Here is a 20,807-nt window from a genome sequence, read left to right as displayed (position 1 = left end):
CAGATAAGCCGCTAATAGCGCTAAGCCGCTTATCAGCTGATCCGATCATCAGATAAGCAGCTAAAAGCCTCTAAAAGCCTCTAATAGCGCTAATCCGCTAATCCTTCAATGGGCTTGCTTCACAAGACGAAAACAACCGCTAGACGAAGAGAATCACAGAACGGATTCTTTTCGTCTTGCGAGGCACCACTGTATGTATCCAGACATACCGTATTTTTCGCTCTATAACATGCACTCAACCATAACACGCACGTAGTTTTTAGAGGAGGAAAATCCGTAGGCATGCCACCCGTAGGCATTCCCTCCATAACACGCACAGACATTTCCCCTTACTTTTTGGGAGGAAAAAAGTGAGTGTTATGGTGCAAAAAATACGGTAATTTGGTAGGGTTTATGACATCCTTGGGAAGGTGGGTTTTGGGAGAGGGATTTGAAGGGGGTAAGACAAGTGCTGTCTGTGTTTTACTTGGCTTGGCTTAATTTATTGTTTCGTTGATTACATTTTCCCTTCTCTTTGTCTGGTGAACATAGGCAGCATGAACCCTGTCAGGAAGGTAAGGCGTGGAGAGAGAATGAAAGGTGACCTCATTGGTGGATTCGGGATTTGAATCTGACTTTCTCTGGTCCTAGCCTAAATATTCTAAAGCAGGGGTGGCCAGTCTGTGACCTGCCAGATGTTGTCGGATTACAACTTGCATCAGTCCCAGTCAACATGGCCAGCGGCCAGGGATGATGGGAGTTGTGGTGAGGCAAATACTGTGAGAGGTTAGAAACTCAGGTATATATAAACTAGGTGCCGCATGCCACCTTAAACCTAGATTACAGTTGCTACAGCAGAATGTCTAGTTGCAATGGAAATAATAATCTCAATAAATAAGCAGCCTCACTGTCAGGCCAGAACCACACCGAACAAGCCCACACTTCCGGCCCATTCACCTCAGCCCTGCGCATGAAATGTTGCTACCTATTAGCTGGCCTGACCCATGCTGTGACGCAAACATCAGCTGATGAAACGGTCAGCCAGCAATGGGCAACAGCTTCTTAGCAGGGTCAGCAATTTTAATCAATTGCAGACAAGACTTCAGAAATTGCTTGCAATTGGACCATTCCCTGTTGTGGAATGTGACTGGTGAGTTTCAAACAGTGCTTGAGAGCCACAGATTCCTCACCTCCACTCTAACCACTACACTATGCTGGGTCTCTAAGAGAGAGAGTGTGTGTGTACGTCTGAATCACAATGTACCGAGATTGGGCATGTCAAAAGCCCAACGAAATGATGTTTGCATCTTGGGAAAAGAACCCGCAAATGTATCACAATGAAAGCATAAAATTCAAATATAGTCTATTTCACATAATTTTGGGTATATAGAATTGCATTCAGCTGCATTATAGTCACACTAGAGCTACTGAAATTAATAGACATACATTTAGTCATGCCCATTAATTTCAGTGGATCTGCTTTGAATAGGACTAACGTGGTTAGGGTGGAATTCAGTGTCACACTATAACAGCTGTTCTGTCTGCGCAAGCACTTCTGCCTGCTAGGCAGAATGCTCCCCCCACGTGCTCCTGTTCTGGGGGTTCTTCCAACCCACCCAGGACTAGTGATGTTAAATTCTCGAGAATAATCTTTTGGAGAATATTCTCAAGAATATTCTTGATTAATGAGAATATTAGAGAATTTTCATTTAAAATAGGAGAATATTCATTTTATTTAATACATCAAAAATGATATAATTAGTTAATATACATGTTTATTCATGGGTAAACTTGTTCAGATGGCAACCAAAAACTATACAGATACTTCTATTCAGTGGGGCAATGCAGTGAATTCACATTCTTTGTTATTTTGCAACAAACTTGAAATTGAAAATTCAACGTGATTCACATTGCGTAAATGACTCACGTTAATCACTAAACCTGCCACTGTATATTTAACATCAACTTTGAATTCTAATTATGTTGTGTATGTATGAAATGTAGCTTTTAAAGTCACATCACTAGCCTAGGTACTTTAAGTGTATAAGAAGAAGAGTTTGGATTTGATATCCCGCTTTATCACTACCTGAAGGAGTCTCAAAGCGGCTAACATTCTCCTTTCCCTTCCTCCCCCACAACAAACACTCTGTGAGGCGAGTGGGGCTGAGAGACTTCAGAGAAGTGTGACTGGCCCAAGGTCACCCAGCAGCTGCATGTGGAGGAGCGGAGACGCGAACCCGGTTCCCCAGATTACGAGACTACCGCTCTTAACCACTACACCACACTGGCATACACGGTGGGCTTTCTCCCTCTCCCTGTGCAAATTGGCCCTGGGTAGGGATGTAGGTGAGAGCTTAGGCTCTTCCAAATCATTAATGAAAGATGTTTCCAGACATAATATGAATTTTGAAGTTTTCAATTCAGGGTTCAAATTCTGCTTCAACTGACACTTGCCTCAACTTCCCTATGCGTCATGGAAAGTACCATGGTTTTTCTAGTGCAGGAAAAGGTCGGATTGTGCTGCCTATTTCATAAGGATCCAAACAGGCTTCACTTAGCCTTGAGTGTTAAATGCAGAAGCAGTTGTCATCCGGACATATCTTTCTGAAATCACTCCATGAGCAAAAGGCACCAGGGCTTCTGAGAGACTTTATGGAAATGAGGCTGCAGATTATTATAAGTCCTGTTCTTCTGTTTCTGAGGCTTCCCATCTGTCGCAAAACAATATTTTGGTTTCAAGTGCTGCTCAGCAGATTGGGGGAGGGATGGAAAATAACAATTAGAAAAAAATTAAAGCCGGAGGGGGAAAAATCACCTCCTTATCACGCACCTTAGTGCTGCGCATGGCAAGAGGAGCAAGGATCAGGTTCATAGCTTTGCTGGGAGTAGGGTGGGTGGTGTAGACCCTCACTCATTGCTGTCTGTGGAAGCACAAGTGACTAGGAGTACCTTTTACCGCATGAGGCTGGGGTGCCAGCTATGAACCTAGCTAGAGAAATCGGACCTTGTCTCTGTAATCCATTCACTAGTCATGTCCAGGTTAGGCTACTGTAATGTGCTCTATGTCCGTCTGCCTTTGAAGACCACCCAGAAACTCTAGCTGGTGCAAACTGTTGCTGCTTGGTGGCTTGCAGGGGTAAGGTGGTCAGAGTGTGGGACACCAATTCTGTACCAGTTGCACTGGTTAAGACTTCATTTTTAAGGGCCAAAGGGCTGGTTTTAATTTCATAAAGCGCAAGGCCAGGGGTGGTTAAGTTGCAGCGCAACTAGCGAATTCTGCTGAGTTTTTTTGTTTTTTTTTTGCCCCAAGACGCCAATAAAATTGCCCAATTTTCAAAAAGTTAACATTGGCTACGGCCCACTCTTTAACACTATTCTGTTCTTATAATAATAATAATAGTAATAATAATTTATTATTTATACCCCGCCCATCTGGCTGGGTTTCCCCAGCCACTCTTGGAGGATTGACCTTCACCCGAAACATGTTAGCTACCCTTGCCCTAAATGTTTGGGGCTGACTTATTTGAAGTGTAATACGATCCTGTCTGGGCATTGAGATCTGCCCCAGAGGTCCTGCTAGTGTGCCGGCCTGTGTTTTAGTTGACATGCATGGAAGTTGGGGGCCTTTCCTCTGGTGGCCCCCAGATTGTGGAATTCCCTTCCCACAGAGATGTGCATGGCCTTGATGTTTAAAAACCCACTTTTTTGGTGTATATTGCAGAATGCACCATGGGGAGCGTCATTAAGCCCTGTTATTTATTTTCAATGGTCTTTTTAATAGCTGTTAATGTTATTGTAACTAATTGCTATGATTGTTTGCCATCTTATAATCTTATATGCTTTCTTGGGTGGGGCATGCCCCCCAAAGCCAGCATATAAACAATTTCAAGTAATTTGTTTAAATGGCATTTGGGATTGCTTGATCCTCCAGCTGAACATCCAACCAGGATGGGCAGAAGTCGGACTTGAACCTACTAGCAGATCTTTGGATGGTTTGTAGCAGCTCTGCAAGAGCTTCTTGCTCCCAGTTGTTGAACCATAGCAACAAAAGCCCGACTTGTTCCACGTAAAGTAGTCTGCTGAAATGCAGAGCACTAACTAGGACCCGGCTTGTATATGGAAGGCAGGACCTGGCCTCTGCCACAGTGGCAGCAACAGCTGTGCATGCGCCTTGGAGGCTGGGTCTGCTTCTTCTTTGGCGAGACCCCTCCCCAAATGCTGCCTCAACAGCAACCTGTTGGCAAATACAGTCATACCTCTTTTTATGTTCAGTTCAGGTTACGTCTTTTCAGGTTGCGTCCTATGGCAACCCCGAAGTACTGGAAAGGGTTACTTCCGGGTTGCACCGCATGCACAGACATGCAAAATGACGTCACGCGCATGCGCAGAAGTGGCGAATTGCGATCTGCGCATGTGCAGACGCTGGTTGTGTTCCTTTCAGGTTGTGAACGGGGCTCTGGAACGGATCCCGTTCGCAACCAGAGGTACCACTGTAGGGGACACCGCTGATCTCCTCCCGCCTCTAGGGAGGAAATGGCAAGGGCTGCCCTCTGGGGTCTCCTGGGGTCTTTGCCCACCTGCTGTGATTCAGAGAAGGCCCCTTTCTCACTCTGATAGCCCTCGTTGGTTAATTCTGATTTGATTTCCCTCCCTGCCCTGTTGCTGAAGTAAACTTTCACTCACTCCTTCTTCCCAAATGGGAGGGGGGATTTTGTGGTTTCCTCAGGCTTCAAAATGTCCTTGGCTGGCCCTGGTGAAAGGTTCATGAGCTCAGTTCAGTCCTGGTACTGAAGTCCCCTGCTCAGAATGTGCTCAATTGCACATTTAATTCTCGCTTGTCTGTGGTTGAAAGTTTGTGGAGGTCTGCAAAAAAACCAGTGGATTTTGACAAACCTGAAGTCTACTTGCCCCTGATGTACAAGATGAGGAAATCAACCTTCAAACTAAACCAAGGCTGACCAGCTGTTTACTGACGCTGAAGGTCGCTGCCTGAGATACCAAGAAATGTTCCCATCTGGGCTTGTTTTTGGAAAGGTGGTGGCGTAGATGTGAAGGGCGTCTCTGTTCTTATCTTACCCTGACAGCAGAAAACTGTGCTACTCTCGCTCTACACCACCTCTGTGTCCCTGGTATAAAGTTTCCATGGAGAAAGGGTTCTAAAGCAAAGATGTGGCCTTCATTTGCAACCCTTTTGTAATGTATATTGAAACGGAGAGAACAGTTATAACACATTAAAATTAAAAGGTTAAGAACAAAAATACAAAATAGCACATAGCATGGGCCCGGTTGTGCATGGGTTAAATAACAAAGTCCAAGTAAATAATAATAGCGTTATCTGAATATCAAACATAATCCAAGATTTGCCAGGCTTATGCTTAGGCTCGTGTTCAAAATGATGATTCCACTGTATATGTAAAAAGGATCTGGAGGTTCTAGTCCTTGTCAAAATCTCAAATTATGCATATTTTCCTCCATTATAGCTGTATTCCAGAGTGTATTTGTAACCCTTGAGTGGAAATAGCCTGGGGGAACCCTATACCTTTGGGAGTCCAGCCCAAAGGCTCCCGGTAAAGTCAGAGGTCATATTCTGGCTACTGGTGTCAAGTGAAGTAGAGAGGATTTTGGTGGGTGTTTCTGCAGGCACAGAATTTTATCCCCACTCTCTGTTTCCTGGGCAACTCATTAGTGGGAACTGCAGTGAACGTAGCCTGGTGGGTGGGTGCCATTTGGGTATGCTGCCTCAGTGACCCTGACAGATTTGTTTCCTCTTGGGAAGCAGAGATCCTTTTGAAAGTCGTCTCTCCACCTTGGAGCCGTTCAGATCACACGGGGAACCTCACCATACCTGCTGCAAAGCATGTGTTTTTATTCCTCATGCTCCCCTTTTAATATACTATTCCTTAAACATGCACACACCCTTAAACGAACTTTGCTTGGAGTAAAGCTTTATTGATCCTGGGAATAAATGTCTTTTAAGAGGAGTGTCAGGACGCAGGTGGCGCTGTGGGTTAAACCACAGAGCCTAGGACTTGCCGATCAGAAGGTCGGCGGTTTGAATCCCCGTGACGGGGTGAGCTCCCGTTGCTCGGTCCCTGCTCCTGCCAACCTAGCAGTTTGAAAGCATGTCAAAGTGCAAGTAGATAAATAGGTACCGCTCCGGCGGGAAGGTAAACAGCATTTCTGTGCACTGCTCTGGTTCGCCAGAAGCAGCTTAGTCATGCTGGCCACATGACCCGGAAGCTGTACGCCGGCTCCCTCGGCCAGTAAAGCGAGATGAGCGCCGCAACCCCAGAGTCGGCCACGACTGGACCTAATGGTCATTGGCCCCTTTCCCTTTAAGAGGAGTGTCCTGCTAACCTTCTACCACCCTTTCATTTTTGGTCTGATGAGCTTTAATGCAATGCTGCTTATCTCCTGCTGCAGCTGCATTGTGGACGGATGGTGGTACAAGCCTGGGCAGAGTAACTGCTTTGCATACAGAAGGTCCCAGGTTCATTCGCTGGCATCCCCAGGTAGGACTGGGAAAGACTTTCTGTCAGACCCTGAGAGTCATGGCCACTCAGTGTGGTCAGCACAAAGCTAGGACCAGTGGCTTGACTCAGAATAAAGAAGCTTCCTGTGTTTCTAATGTTCCCCAGTGCGCATGCGGGATCCTTTGCTCTCTGATGCCACAACCTGGAACAGCCTTCCTCAACCTGCTGTCCAGGGATGATGATGATGATGATAATAATAATAATAATAATAATAATAATAATAATAATAATAATAATAATATAATTTATTATTTATACCCCGCCCATCTGGCTGAGTTTCCCCAGCCACTCTGGGTGGCTCCCAAACGAGTGTTAAAAACAACACAGCATTAAATATTAAAAACTTCCCTGAACAGGGCTGCCTTCAGATGTCTTCTAAAAGTCAGATAGCTGCTTATTTCCTTGACATCTGAAGGGAGGGCGTTCCACAGGGCAGGCGCCACTACCGAGAAGGCCCTCTGCCTGGTTCCCTCTAACCTCACTTCTCGCAATGAGGGAACCGCCAGAAGGCCCTCGGCGCTGGATCTCAGTGTAATGGTAATCCAGAAAACTTGGAGAACATTAGTTTGGCGAAAGCTTCTCTGGTGTTTGAGGATTGAGGGAGAACTCAGGACATATGCCCTTGATATAAATGGTAATGCTGAAGAATACACCTCTAGGCCTCTGTGTAAGGTGCAAAATGAGGGTTTCGATGACTGTGAATGCAGATCCAAGGCATTATCGCTCCCCTCCCTTTTCTACCAACCCCCAAGTCTTTTCTGAGTCATTCCGTCACCTTACTGGCAGATGGAGAAATGGTTTCCCCAGCCGGTCTCTTCTGTCATTCCTGAGGATGTCTTATTCAATTTATTCCTCATCAGTGTTGGAATATTTTTCCTTTGCTTGCTTGGTTGCAGTGGCAGCTTCTATTTCGCTTGGTTGGAATAGTAATTGGTTCCAGCCATTGGCTTTGGCTTGTTGTAAGCTGTGTTTTTTCCCATTTTGTTTCTGAAAGTGTGAATCCCCAGCCCTCATCCCTTCAAAATAGAACTATGTCGAGCACAGCCAGGCATTCTCCATTGCCTTCCTCAGCCTTTTACCTACTTAACAGTATCTGGGATGAGCAGTCATCCTTGTGGTGGCTTAACAAGGTTTCTGGTGCAAATCTTCACATTTGCGTTTGACCCCTTCTCTTAAGGGAGTGCCTACACGTTGGAGCCATGTAGACCTGCCTGTTCTTATGAAATAAACCTGTGTGTGGCAAGCCTCTGGCTTCTACCCACATGGGTGTGTAGGTATGAGAATGCCTCTGTGATGTCACAGCCAGCCATCTCCACACGCAGGTCGGTTGCAAGAAACACTCCCTGCTTAAGTCGGACGAGGTGAAATCCCCTTGCGATGGCTTCCTGCCTTACGAAAATTACCTTACTGTAAATTGGCACAAGTGTTGATTGCCATCTCTGGAGCAGCTCGCACCACACTCCCTGAACAAAGGCTGGCCATATATCTGAATCTCACTAGAAGACTAATGGGAGTTGCCATTTGGCCTTTGACAGGTCACCGTTGAAAAACATCCCATTTTAATCTTGGTCTTTTTAGGAAACCCGTCTGAAAGCCCATGGTGTTAGTGACTATGGATTAATGTGCTGATTAAGAAGCACTGGAGCATGAACAGTTCAAGTATCTCAAATATTGTCTAGCTCTGGAAACAAAGCTGCTTGGGAAATGTTTCCGTTTTTAGGATTAAAATCAATCACAGAATTGTAGAGTTGGAAGGGACACCAGGGGTCATCTAGTCCAACCCCTGCAGTGCAGGAATCGCAGCTAAAGAACTCCTGACAGGCGACCATCCAACCTCTTTTAAAACAAGCCTCCAGTGAAGAACTTCCAAGATCGTCCACTGCCCCGCTGTCGAACAGCTCTTACTGCCGGAAAGTTCTTCCTAATGTATAGCTGCAATCTCCTTTTTTGTAATTTGAATCCGTTGGTTCAGGTCTTACACTCTGGAGCAGCAGAAAATAAGCTTACTCCATCTTCCATGTGACAGCCTTCAGGTATTTTAAGATGGAAATCTTGTCACCTCTCTGTCTTGTTCAGGCTAAATATACACAATTCCCTCAACTGTTCCTCATAACGCTCGGTTTTCAGGCCCTTTATAATCTTGGTTTCCCTTTTCTGCACAAGCTTTACCTTGTCAACATCCTTCTTAAACTGTCATGCCCAGAACTGAACACAGGACTCCAGGTGGGGTCTGACCAAGGCAGAAAAGTGTGGCACTATAACTTCCCTTTATCGGGACACTATAGAGCTCAGAGCTGAGGCTCCATTACTTTGGCCACCTCAGGAGAAGAGAAGACTCCCTGGAAAAGACCCTGATGTTAGGAAAGATGGAGGGCACAAGGAGAAGGGGATGACAGAGGACGAGATGGCTGGACAGTGTTGTCGAAGCGACCAGCATGAGTTTGACCAAACTGTGGGAGGCAGTGGAAGACAGGAGTGCCTGGCGTGCTCTGGTCCAGGGGGTCACGAAGAGTCGGACATGACTAAACGACTAAACAACAACAAGAACAGAGCTCAGAACTGCATTAGGGTTTCCCCTCTGCTCCATCATATTGTTGACTCATGTTGACTAAGGGGGGTCCCTCTAGATCCTTTTCACATGTACTGCTGTCAAATCCTGTATTTGTGCATCTGATTATTTCTGCCTATGTGCAGAACCTTAAATTTCACCCTATTGAAAGTCATATTGTTAGTTTTCAGGGACAGTCAAAGGTGCATTACTTTCACAGTTGTTTTTGTTTTTGTGGTGGTGCTGTTTCTTCATAAAGGTAAAGGACCCCTGACCGTTAGGTCCAGTCGTGACTGACTCTGGGGTTGCAGTGCTCATCTCGCTTTAATGGCTGAGGGAGCCGGTGTGTGACTTCCGGGTCATGTGGCCAGCAGGACTAAGCCGCTTCTGGCGAACCAGAGCAGCGCACGGAAACACTGTTTACCTTCCCGCCAGAGCGGTACCTATTTATCTACTTGCACTTTGACGTGCTTTTGAACTGCTAGGTTGGCAGGATCAGGGACTGAGCAACGGGAGCTCACCCCATCATCGCAGGGATTCGAACCGCCAACCTTCCGATCTGCAGGCCCAAGAGGCTCAGTGGTTTAGCATGGTATATATATATATATATATATGCAGGTTTTGGTGTCTTCGGGTGTCTTCCCGTGTAAGAGTCGGGGTGTCTGTGCGACGTTTCGACGAGGTCTCACTCGTCATCTTCAGGCTGGTGCTTTCGGCTTCTTGTTACTGGAACAGAGCAGAGTCTGGTGTTTGAGTTCCTATAAATACTGTTGAGGGGTGTGGTGTATAGCCTCCAACGTTCTGGGTAGAGAGGAAGTTCCTAGATTAGTGTGCCTTTTCTTCTTTTGTTCCTTAATTACTTGAGGGATATCTTGGGTGATTTCATGAGTGATATTCTGAATATCACTGGGTGGGTCATTGATTACTTGAGGGATATCTTGGGTGATTTCATGAGTGATATTCTGAATATCACTGGGTGGGTCATTAAGTGTAGATTAGTTGCTAAAGCAACTTAATGACCCACCCAGTGATATTCAGAATATCACTCATGAAATCACCCAAGATATCCCTCAAGTAATCAATGACCCACCCAGTGATATTCAGAATATCACTCATGAAATCACCCAAGATATCCCTCAAGTAATTAAGGAACAAAAGAAGAAGAGGCACACTAATCTAGGAACTTCCTCTCTGCCCAGAACGTTGGAGGCTATACACCACACCCCTCAACAGTATTTATAGGAACTCAAACACCAGACTCTGCTCTGTTCCAGTAACAAGAAGCCGAAAGCACCAGCCTGAAGATGACGAGTGAGACCTCGTCGAAACGTCGCACAGACACCCCGACTCTTACACGGGAAGACACCCGAAGACACCAAAACCTGCATTCCTATACCCGTGAAAATCTACGAAAGCAAATATATATATATATATATATATATATATATATATATATATATATATATATATTTAAATCATGCTTGGATACATGTGACAAGTTGCTGGGATATGTCCCCAAAAGGTTGTTAGTCACCGTTGTTGTTGTTGTTTAGTCGTTTAGTCGTGTCCGACTCTTCGTGACCCCATGGACCAGAGCACGCCAGGCACTTCTGTCCTCCACTGCCTCCCGCAGTTTGATCAAACTCATGCTAGTAGCTTCAAGAACACCATCCAACCATCTCATTCTCTGTCGTCCCCTTCTCCTTGTGCCCTCCATCTTTCCCAACATCAGGGTCTTTTCCAGGGAGTCCTCTCTTCTCATGAGGTGGCCAAAGTATTGGAGCCTCAGCTTCACGATCTGTCCTTCCAGTGAGCACTCAGGGCTGATTTCCTTCAGAATGGAGAGGTTTGATCTTCTTGCAGTCCATGGGACTCTCAAGAGTCTCCTCCAGCACCATAATTCAAAAGCATCAATTCTTCGGCGATCAGCCTTCTTTATGGTCCAGCTCTCACTTCCATACATCACTACTGGGAAAACCATGGCTTTTACTATACGGACCTTTGTTGGCAAGGTGATGTCTCTGCTTTTTAAGATGTTGTCTAGGTTTGCCATCGCCTTTCTCCCAAGGAGCAGGCGTCTTTTAATTTCGTGACTGCTGTCACCATCTGCACTGATCATGGAGCCCAAGAAAGTAAAATCTCTCACTGCCTCCATTTCTTCCCCATCTATTTGCCAGGAGGTGATGGGCCCAGTGGCCATGATCTTCGTTTTTTTGATGTTGAGCTTCAGACCATATTTTGCGCTCTCCTCTTTCACCCTCATTAAAAGGTTCTTTAATTCCTCTTCACTTTCTGCCATCAAGGTTGTGTCATCTGCATATCTGAGGTTGTTGATATTTCTTCCGGCAATCTTAATTCCGGAAGAATTAGTCACCGTTAGCTTTCTGCTACCCTGTTCTTGAATGTTGATACCTTGGAACTTGATGTCACGTGTTTTGGGTTGTCCCTTTGGCACGTGGGGTAGCTAGAAGACATTTCGCACTATTGCCCTAGATCAGTTTGCTCCAGTCCAGAGTCTAAGGAAGTCCTTGAGGATATTCCACGCTCTGCACAGGGCAGCCTTGCGTTTGCCCACAGTGTATAGACCACCCTGGCCCTGGGGGGCATGCCTGTTCTGATTGTTCTGATTGTGCTGTTAAGTTTTTTAGCTGCATCTTTAAATACATCTAGGCGTATACTTTGGAGCATAAGGTGTGAAGAGGCTCCTAGTCTAGAGAGAAACGCCTTGTCCCTTGCCATAAAATTATGATCTAATCCAGCCTTCCCTAACCTTGTGCTTGCCAGATGTTTCGGTCTGCAACTTCCATCAGCCCAAGACAGCATGGCTGATGGAAGCTCTAGTTCCAAATATTTGGAGGGCACCAGGTTGGCAGCAATTAGTCTTACAGTTTGCTTCCTGTGATCTTTATCACTGCTTGTAGAAGGACAGAATCTCCCCCCCAAAACTTGTCCCTTTCCCACACTGCACACTTTCTAATTTCCTTGTGCAGATGAATTTTTGCATTTTTTTTCTATTAAAAGATTCATGCAGTAACTCCTTCTTACTAGTCTCTCTGTTGTTGCTAACTTACGGGCGGAAAACGTTAAGCATTGCAAAATTCATCCTCCTTCCCCTTTTCTCCCACCTGCCCCCATTTCTTACTTTTGCTGTCTCCATGCTTTTCTTCCATCCACCTGCCCCCCCCCCCCGCCGCCCCGCTTGTTTTCTCAGCATTAGTCCCTTAGGAATTATTCCTGGATATGCAAGCGTCCTGCAGCGCGTAACTATTTTTAGCTCTGCAGTGCAGCGTTTAGCAGATCCCATTGTATTCTTGTCTTATGACTGTGGTTTATCCCAGCCTTTATAAAAAATACCTTAAGAAATTTCCACAGGGGAACCGGATTGAGCACAATGGTGAAAGGTGCTTTGCCACCCCTCTCCATCCAGCAGTGAATGTGCCGCTGCTTGGAATATTGTTGCCTTCTGCCTATTATGTGTTTTGCAAATTAATTTCCAGTTTTTAGCTCAGCAGTGAGTCTTTGCTTTCCTTCACTCTATTTGGTTCACCTGTCCCTGCCTGCTTTCCAGGGGGTTCCTTCAAAATAAGGTTTACAACCTGATAAAGCGAGCCCTAGTTAGAAAGGAATGTCCCCTGGTGTTAGGAAGATAGCAAGCTGTCCTCTGCAGCAGTGATGGCCACCAGCCTGGAAAGGCTGAAGAGAGGTTTTGACACTGGCACAGTTATCTGAGATATAATAAAGTTAAAACCCATAAAGGGTTCCTCAATCATATATTTAGGAAATCTCTATTTACTGTACGGGAAAGAAACAAAAAAAAATTACTGGAACCCAAAACCCCTTGGTGGTTGTCCCTGGTAGAAGTAATAGCAGTAAAAAAGAAAAATATGGGCAATAATTGGCTAACGTATAAGGAAATGTTAGAAGAAGAAAATAACCAATTGAAAATTTAAAAATATGAAGAATTAAAGCAGGCAGGACTGAACTGGCCACAATGTTATCAGTTAAATTAATTTTTTTAAGCAGATAAAAAGATAAATGGATTTGACACAAAGATATCAGATTTAGAAAAAGAATTATTATTAAACAATGAAAATATATTATCTAAAACATACAGACTATTACTAGACTGGAACCATAAGGATGAGGAGGTGAAGGAGGTGATGGTGAAGTGGGCACATGATTTTGGTTATCCAATTGAGATGGAAAAATGGGAAAAATTAAGGAAAAAAGACTTAAAATTCACCGTGTGCTATCTGATAAAAAAAAAACTTTATGAAAATGATATACAGATGGTACCTGACCCCATCTATATTAGCAAAAATATATAAAAAGAATAACAATATGTGTTGGAGATATAATAATAAATAATAATAATAAATTTTATTTATATCCCGCCCTCCCCAGCTGAAGCCGGGCTCAGGGCGGCTAACAACAATAAAACAGTGTTTATTTAAAAATAAACAAAATGAAGGAACCTTTTTCCACATGTGGTGGACATGTCCCCACATCAAAAAAAATTGGGGAATGATCTATGAGGAACTAAAAAGAATGCTAAAACACACATTTTTAAACAAACCTGAAGCTTTCCTATTAGGCATTCTAACAATAAGCATTCCAAACAAAAATAAAAGAGTGCTTCTCTGTGTGACAACAGCGGCCAGACTGCTAATAGTGAAATATTGGAAAAGTGAATTAAGACCAACAAAAGATGAGTGGCAATTAAAGTTGTGTGAGTACCTTGAACTAGCCAAAATGACAGCCCTAATAAGAAACCACTCAAGCGATTAGGTAAAAAAGGAATGGTATTGCTTCAAAAACTATCTGATAAAATACGTTTACAAAAATAATACTTTGTTGTGCCTAGATTAATTTCACAGTTATATGGGATAGATTGATGTTAATAAATGAATACAGAATACTCGCTACTTAAGAAAAGTATAGAAACCACAAAGAAATAGAGGGAAGTCAATCAACATAGAAGGGATTCAAACTAGTTTTCCAGAACAGAAAGAGACTGTAAAGAAAGAAAAGAAGGAATACAAATGTATAGAATAATCAAATCACTGTTTGTATCCTTTGAATAATTTGGTGTACTTTATCAATTCTTTTTTTTTCTTTCTCTTTTCTCTCCCCCCCTTTTATTTCCCTTTTATATTTTTATTCTTTTTTGTGTTGTATTTTTTCTTTTTGAATATTTGGATGTAATGTTTAATATATGCTTTCTTTGTAAATTTTTAAAATGTAATAAAGATTGGAATAGTAAAAATAAAATTAAAATAAAAGAGGATTGGACAAATTCATGGAGGAGGCAGCTACCGATGGCTACTGGCCAAGATGGCGCTGGCCTGCCCCCATGCCCAGGGCCACTTACGCTTCTGAATCTCTGTTTCTGGAAGCCACAGAAGGAGAGAATGATCTTGCCCTTGGGACCTGCTTTCTGGTTTCCCCAGGCATCTGGTTGGCCGCTGTCAGAACAGGACAGGACACCCCTGAAAAACTCCTCCTTAACCTGCCACCCACCTCTCATAGCTGGGTTGGAGGACCTGAGGATGGGCTTCTGAACATAGCGTTGGCCCTCAATTTAGGGGTGCAAAAGCTTAAGGCCTAGCTTCCTACCTAGTGGTGCAGCAATAAAACTCCTAGCACTTTTGCAAAGTTAAGTACGGTCCAGTATGCTTTCAAATTGAATGGGGGACTGCATGTTGAAATTCCTGGGTTCCCTTCCAATTCTACAGTTCTGTGATTCTGACAGTGCTGCAGCTGGGGCTCTTAGGCAACAAGGGAATGTAGGAAATGGCTTTACACTGTGCCAGACCATCTAGCTCAGTGTTGACAGACACAGGGATCTCTTGTAGCCCTACCTGGAGAAGCCAGGGATTAAACCTAGGGACCTTCTGTATCCACAGCATGTTCTCTTTCAGTGAGCCACAACCCTTTCCCCTCCAGGGAGAGCCCCATCTTGCTATTCAGTGTGTACTGGGTGTAAGAAGCGCATCCTGGATCGGGCCAGTGGCCCATCTGTTCCACCATCCTGTTCTCACAGGGGCCAACCAGATGCCCACTGTGGGAAACCTGCAAGCAGGATTTGAGCACAGGAGCCCTCTCCCTAGTGGGGTCTCAAGTTTCATTGGCGCCCTGGGCAATGCCAAAATTTGGTGCGCCTCCACCTCTTGCACTCCATTCTAAATAATAGTTGTGGCATCCCCTGCAGCACCCCTGAGGCTCCGCACCCAGTGCGACTGAACCGGTCACTCTCCCCTAAACCCACCTGCGTTCTCCCATCCTGCAACTTCCAGCAACTGGTATTCAGAAGTACCGCTGCCTCCAGCTGTGGAGACAGAGCGCAGACATGATGGCTAGCACTGCTTGCCCCTCAAGCAGTCAAGACAACCCTTCTGGACTCTGGCCTGGATAGTGCTGGATGCCCAGGTTGCAAGAGGGGTGGGTGGTGGTTTCCCCTCTCTTGCACCAGCAGCAACTTCTCCCCCCGCCCCTTCCATGGCCACAAATACTGAAGGGGGCAAAGCGGTGCTGCTTGCACTGTGATTAATCAGGCAATTGCGCAGAATTGCAGCTATGCTTTCTTCTCTCTCTCCCCCCCCCCCCCACTGCAGGCACACCAAAGGGACATTTGCTCTGACACTAAATGACTGCGTGCTTGTTTCTCAGTGACAGATCTGTGTGGCTGCATCTGAGGCACCTCAGGCTGAGGCAAGAGCAGAAACCCAAGAGAAGCCACTGCTGAAATGTGATGCGTAATCAGCGCCTTTTGACATGCAAGCCGTCTCAGCACATATTTCATGCTTAGGGGTGGGGGTGGGGATGAGGAATGGAGCCTGTAGTTAAAATGGAAGAGTGGTAGTTGTGTCATTCTTCCTGGGCATGCATGGACATTTTTCATAGCAGTACAGTCCTATGTATGCATACTCACAAGTAATCCCACTATAACCAGCAGAGCATGTTCCCAAGTAAATGGGTTTGGTGTTTTGTTTTTTGGATTGCGTGCTAAGAGATTCTTTGGTCCAGTATGCAAAGCAGAACCTGCTGTTTCTCTTCCTCCCTCCTCCCAGCCCCGCCCCTCCTGTCAGATCATCCTGCACCAAGGATGATCTTTGATTGCAGTCTTACCTGGTCCACTTTCTTTTGTGCTAGAATCTCGGGTCTGCTGAAGTATGCCTAAATTTGCAAAGCAAGGACTGCATGCTCAAGAAACCCTGAAAGCTTTTCACACTATAAGTGTGTGCTTTAAGCAATCTGGAGTTAGGACTTCTGCTAGCAAACAGAAGAAGTGCTCTGCTGAAATTCTCGGCTGCCACTAGGAAGTGGCCACTGAACTGTTGTCTAATTTCTGTCCACCACAGACTTGATCGTGGTGCAAACCAGGCACTTTGTACTCACTGAAGAAAGCTGTCTTAGTGCACAAAGGTTATTGCAGAGCCGGATAGGAACATGGGAAACTGCCTTACACCCAGCCAGATCATTGGTCCAGAGAGCCCTGTTCCCAGCCCTACCTGAATGTGCCACAAGGAAAGCAAAAGGTCGTCTACTGAGCTACAGCCCTTCCCCACTCTAGAGACGCTGTGGTGCAGTCGTTAGAGTGCTGGGGTGAGACCTGGGGGGGTGGGTGTTCTAGTCCCCACTCAGCCGTGAAGCTCACTGGGTGATCTTAAGCTAGTTGCTGTCTTTCAGCTGCACCTTCTTCACAGGGTTGTTGTGAGGATAATTACGGGGAGCGGGAGAACTCTGCATGCCACCTTGAGCTGTTTTCAGGAAAAGCTTGGTATCAATGTAGCTGAATAAATAAATAAATGGCAGTTCTTGCAAGTGAGTCAATCTGCAGACTTTGAAGTGGGACGAAAACTAGAGCAGTGCTTCCCAACCGGTGTTCCGCGGCACACTAGTGTGCCGCGAGACGTTGCCTGGTGTGCCGTGGGAGGGAGGCGGGTGAGTCGGGCGGCGAGAGGCGGGGCGGCGGCGGCGAGGAGAGGCTGCCCAGCGCGGGGCTCTCGCCGTCTGCCTGCCTGGCTGCCTGCGTGGCGCTGATGTCACGGGGCTGTAACGTGCCCCACATAGGCACACGCGGGGCGGCGAGCGAACTCCCTCTCACATCCCATCGCCGTTCGCTTCGGCCGGCCTACTGGGCTGTCGCAGGCGGAAGGCCTGCGCATGCGCGAGGTTTTCGCGCCTTCGGGATTCCCTTCACGCCTTCCTCCTCCCGGGGCCTTGAGAGCACGGGAAGCGGCAGCGCGAGACCGGCGTTGAGCCTGGCAGGTATTGTGCGGTGCTGGTGCCAATATGGTAAATATCCTTTGCTTCATTCTTGTCACATCACTCCTCGTTCTGACTCAGTCTCTTATGATCCTCAGTGCAATGGCAAAGGTACCTAGCAAATAGTAAGAGTGGAAAGAATTGTTCTATTGGAAAAAGTGACCATTTTAAGTTTTAGAATGACAAGCTTCAAGATTTGTATTTATTTATTTATTCTGACATTTTTATACCTCAGTTTTTATTATCTTCTTAATAACAAAAGATATAAAATAAAATGCAGAGAAATAAAAATCTCTCTCTCTCTCTCTCTCTCTCTCACACACACACACACACACACACACACACACACTGCACAGGAGTGGGACCAGGAGGAGGGACCCCTCCATAAATCTTAGCTGCCAGCCTGGCACATAGCAGGAGGGGTGCTCCAACAGGTATCTGAGTACCAAAAACACGCACAATCATTTCTGTTAAAAACAAAACCAGAAAATGTAAAATACTTTCTTTGTGTTTATTTGATTCCTATTAAAGAGAATTACTTTATATATAGTCAATATAGGCACAGAGTTAATTTTTTAAACATTTTCTAATGGTGGTGTGCCTCGAGATTTTTTTCATGAAACAAGTGTGCCTTTGCCCAAAAAAGGTTGGGAAACACTGAACTAGAGCCACATCCATTCTGACTCAAGCGAAAAGTTGCATATAATCTTGTGTAGGAGCCAAATCCGTTTGTGGGCTCCTCCTTTGGGCAGATGCAGCTTTTGGGCTCCTCACTGTTGTGATCTGCCACACACTGGCTCACTGACTTGTTTAGCTGCAGCTCGCAGTATCCTCTGGCTTGCGGATTGGGACTGAGGGTCTCTTACAGAAAGTACCCTCAAGACGAATGGTGATCCTCCCTTATTTTGAGCAATGCCTGGTCCATGAATAACCAGTGGTGCCTTTGCGTGATTGTGGACTCTGGACTTAATGGCATCATGTCCAACCTCCCCCCCCCCCAATCTGCCCTAGTTAAATGGTAAAATGTATTATTTCACATGCTTTAAAATGTGATGAGCCAGTCCTGTTGTGTTGGGAGACAATGGCAGGTGCTCCTGATGGCCACAGTGTGCTGCCTTGATGGCATCACTGTGAATCATAGCCATCATAGCGCCTGAGAAAAGTAGAAAGCAGTGCAGGGAAGAAGTTTAATGAAACCTGCAAACAGGCTTGGATTGGCTTATTTTTTAAAAAAAATGCTCTGTGTGTGTGTGTGTGCATGTGCATACGAACCTCATTATTTATCTTGTCCACACCATTTTGAAATGTCTAAAGACAATCCAAAACCTCTGGTTTCTATTAAGGAAGCGTATTTTAAAACATAGTGCAGACATTCAAATCCAATCCAAAAAGTGTTTATTTTATTTTTCATTTCATTTCATTTTTATGCTGGTTCCAAACCCTGCTTATCCTTACTAAAGGAATGCTGTAGTGGCAGCAGCTGTTTGCCCTCTTGAATTATTTCCTTGGCTGTCCCTTATTGACTGTATTTTGAACAAGTTGGCACTTCTCTCCCCGTCCCTCTTCTTTTCATTTTGCAAATCTGCATTGGTACCACGGGCCCCTTCCTTGTCTCTCTTAGCTGGTTTAAAGTTTAATGAGCCTTCGCTTAAATGCACTGCTAGCTTGTCAGTTGCTGCCTCAATGATTTTATGCATTTATTTATTTATTTTTTAAAAAGTGGGATGCAAAGGCAAGGGAAGTCAGGGACTCGGAAATACAGTTGGTAACAGGACCTGACACCGGAATCAAAATGGGGCAGAGATTCTTCCACTGCAGCTGATCCTCTCTGTCTGTCCCTATGACGGTTGGTGGTGGTGCAGCTCAAAAAGCATGAGGTGCCGTAATGTGCAAGGACAGCCCTTTTCCTTGCTAGCACGACTGCTGATTTAACCTACTCTTGCATGCCCTTTCGTTAAATATTTTAGTGTATCTGACTGGAGGCAGACCAATCTGTCTCTCAACCCAACCCCACATCGAAAGTGCATTTAAGTGGGCTCGCTGTGCATGATGTGCGTGCTCACCCTGTATTTATGTGTTTGTTTATTTGTTTATTTTCTTTGCCTCTGGTAAATGGGTCTCTGTCATGGTTTCCAGAGCCTGTTTAACTGGGGCAATTGAGGGCCAAAAGAATCATGCGTGAGTGTCACCGTAGGCAGCGAGCAACACCCATAAACTTCTTCCTGATCAGAGTTGTGGTCCATCTCCAGCCTGAATTGCTCAATGTCTGGGTTTCTGCAGATTAAGCTGTAGGGCACTAAACCAGAAGCTGAGGGTGTGGGGTGGAAAGTGACCAGGGACATTTACACACAAGTTCTTTCTCAGAGTAACCAGATTTACAGGGCGAGGTGAGATGTGAAAGAATTAGGGGGAGAATGGCGGGGGTGTTCTGAAAGGCAGTTTCAAGTATACAGGGAACGAACTGCGATAGGCTAGAGCAGGGGTTCAGCAAACTTTTTCAGCAGGGGGCCGGTCCACTGTCCCTCAGACCTTTTGAGGGGCTGGACTATATTTTGAAGGAAAAAAGTGAACGCATTCCTATGCCCCCAAAATAACCCAGAGATGCATTTTAAATAAAAGGACACATTCTACTCATTTAAAAACACACTGATTCCCAGAGTGTCCACGGGCCGGATTGAGAAGGCGATTGGGCTGGATCCGGCCCCCGGGCCTTAGTTTGCCTACCCATGGGCTAGAGCATGGCCCACTAGTGGGCATTTCAGGATTCCAGGTGGGCGGTAGCGGGTTCTAGGGCACAATCTGAATCCTCCTTCCATTGAGAGAGATGAGTGCTCTATTCACATTCGGTGGTTACCAGGAAGTGTGGGCGGGTGCAAGCGCACATGAAAGCACGAACGAGAGTGAGTGTAACACACCCTTGTGTTTTGCTTATGTTTCTGAGGCATCAAGTGGGTATACAGCCTAGGGCCCTCGTACCTACGGGACCGCCTCGCCTAGTATGCCCCACGGAGGACCTTACGGTCTGCAAATAATAACATCTTGGAGGTCCCAGACCTCACACAGATTAGACTGGCCTCGACCAGGGCCAGGGCCTTTTCGGCTGTGGCCCCGACTTGGTGGAACGCTCTCCCACAAGAGACCAGGGTCCTGCGGGATCTGACATCTTTCCGCAGGCCCTACAAGATGGAGCTGTTCCGCCAGGCCTTTGGTCGGGGTTCAGTCTGACTCCACTTTCCCCCATAAGAACTTGCATGAAAGTGCCCCCCCCAGCTTTTCTCTTAGGCTCATATAAGAGCAGTATAAACAGTTAGACCTGGTGGGCATTTAAGGTCCTCATCCCTAATTTGTGGGTTGCCATCTGGTTAGATTTCACTTTGATTCTGATTTGATCTTAGGATGTATTTTAATTGATTGCTTGATTTTATGGTAATATGTTATATATTAGATGTTAGCCGCTCTGAGCCCAGTTTTGGCCAGGG

At 45.6% G+C, this 20,807-nt stretch overlaps 1 protein-coding gene across 6 annotated transcripts in view; it reads left to right on the top strand.

Moving 5' to 3' along the window:
* The window catches only part of STRBP (spermatid perinuclear RNA binding protein), a 120,074-nt gene that overhangs the window by 24,543 nt on the left and 74,724 nt on the right, over positions 1-20,807 (top strand). Inside the window, exon 1 of one of the 6 annotated variants that reach the window (XM_082208891.1) lies at positions 20,144-20,228. The exons of the other annotated variants lie outside the window; for them this stretch is intronic. The gene's annotated coding sequence lies outside the window, so the exon portion shown is untranslated. Of the gene's footprint in view, positions 1-20,143; positions 20,229-20,807 lie in introns of those variants that run through there. 6 annotated transcript variants of the gene reach the window in all.

The sequence above is a fragment of the Podarcis vaucheri genome (assembly GCF_965113315.1).
Source record: "Podarcis vaucheri genome assembly, chromosome: Z".
Lineage (NCBI taxonomy): Eukaryota > Metazoa > Chordata > Lepidosauria > Squamata > Lacertidae > Podarcis > Podarcis vaucheri.
Note: the sequence above shows the minus strand (reverse complement) of the source record. Positions and strands in the feature narration are given on the sequence as shown.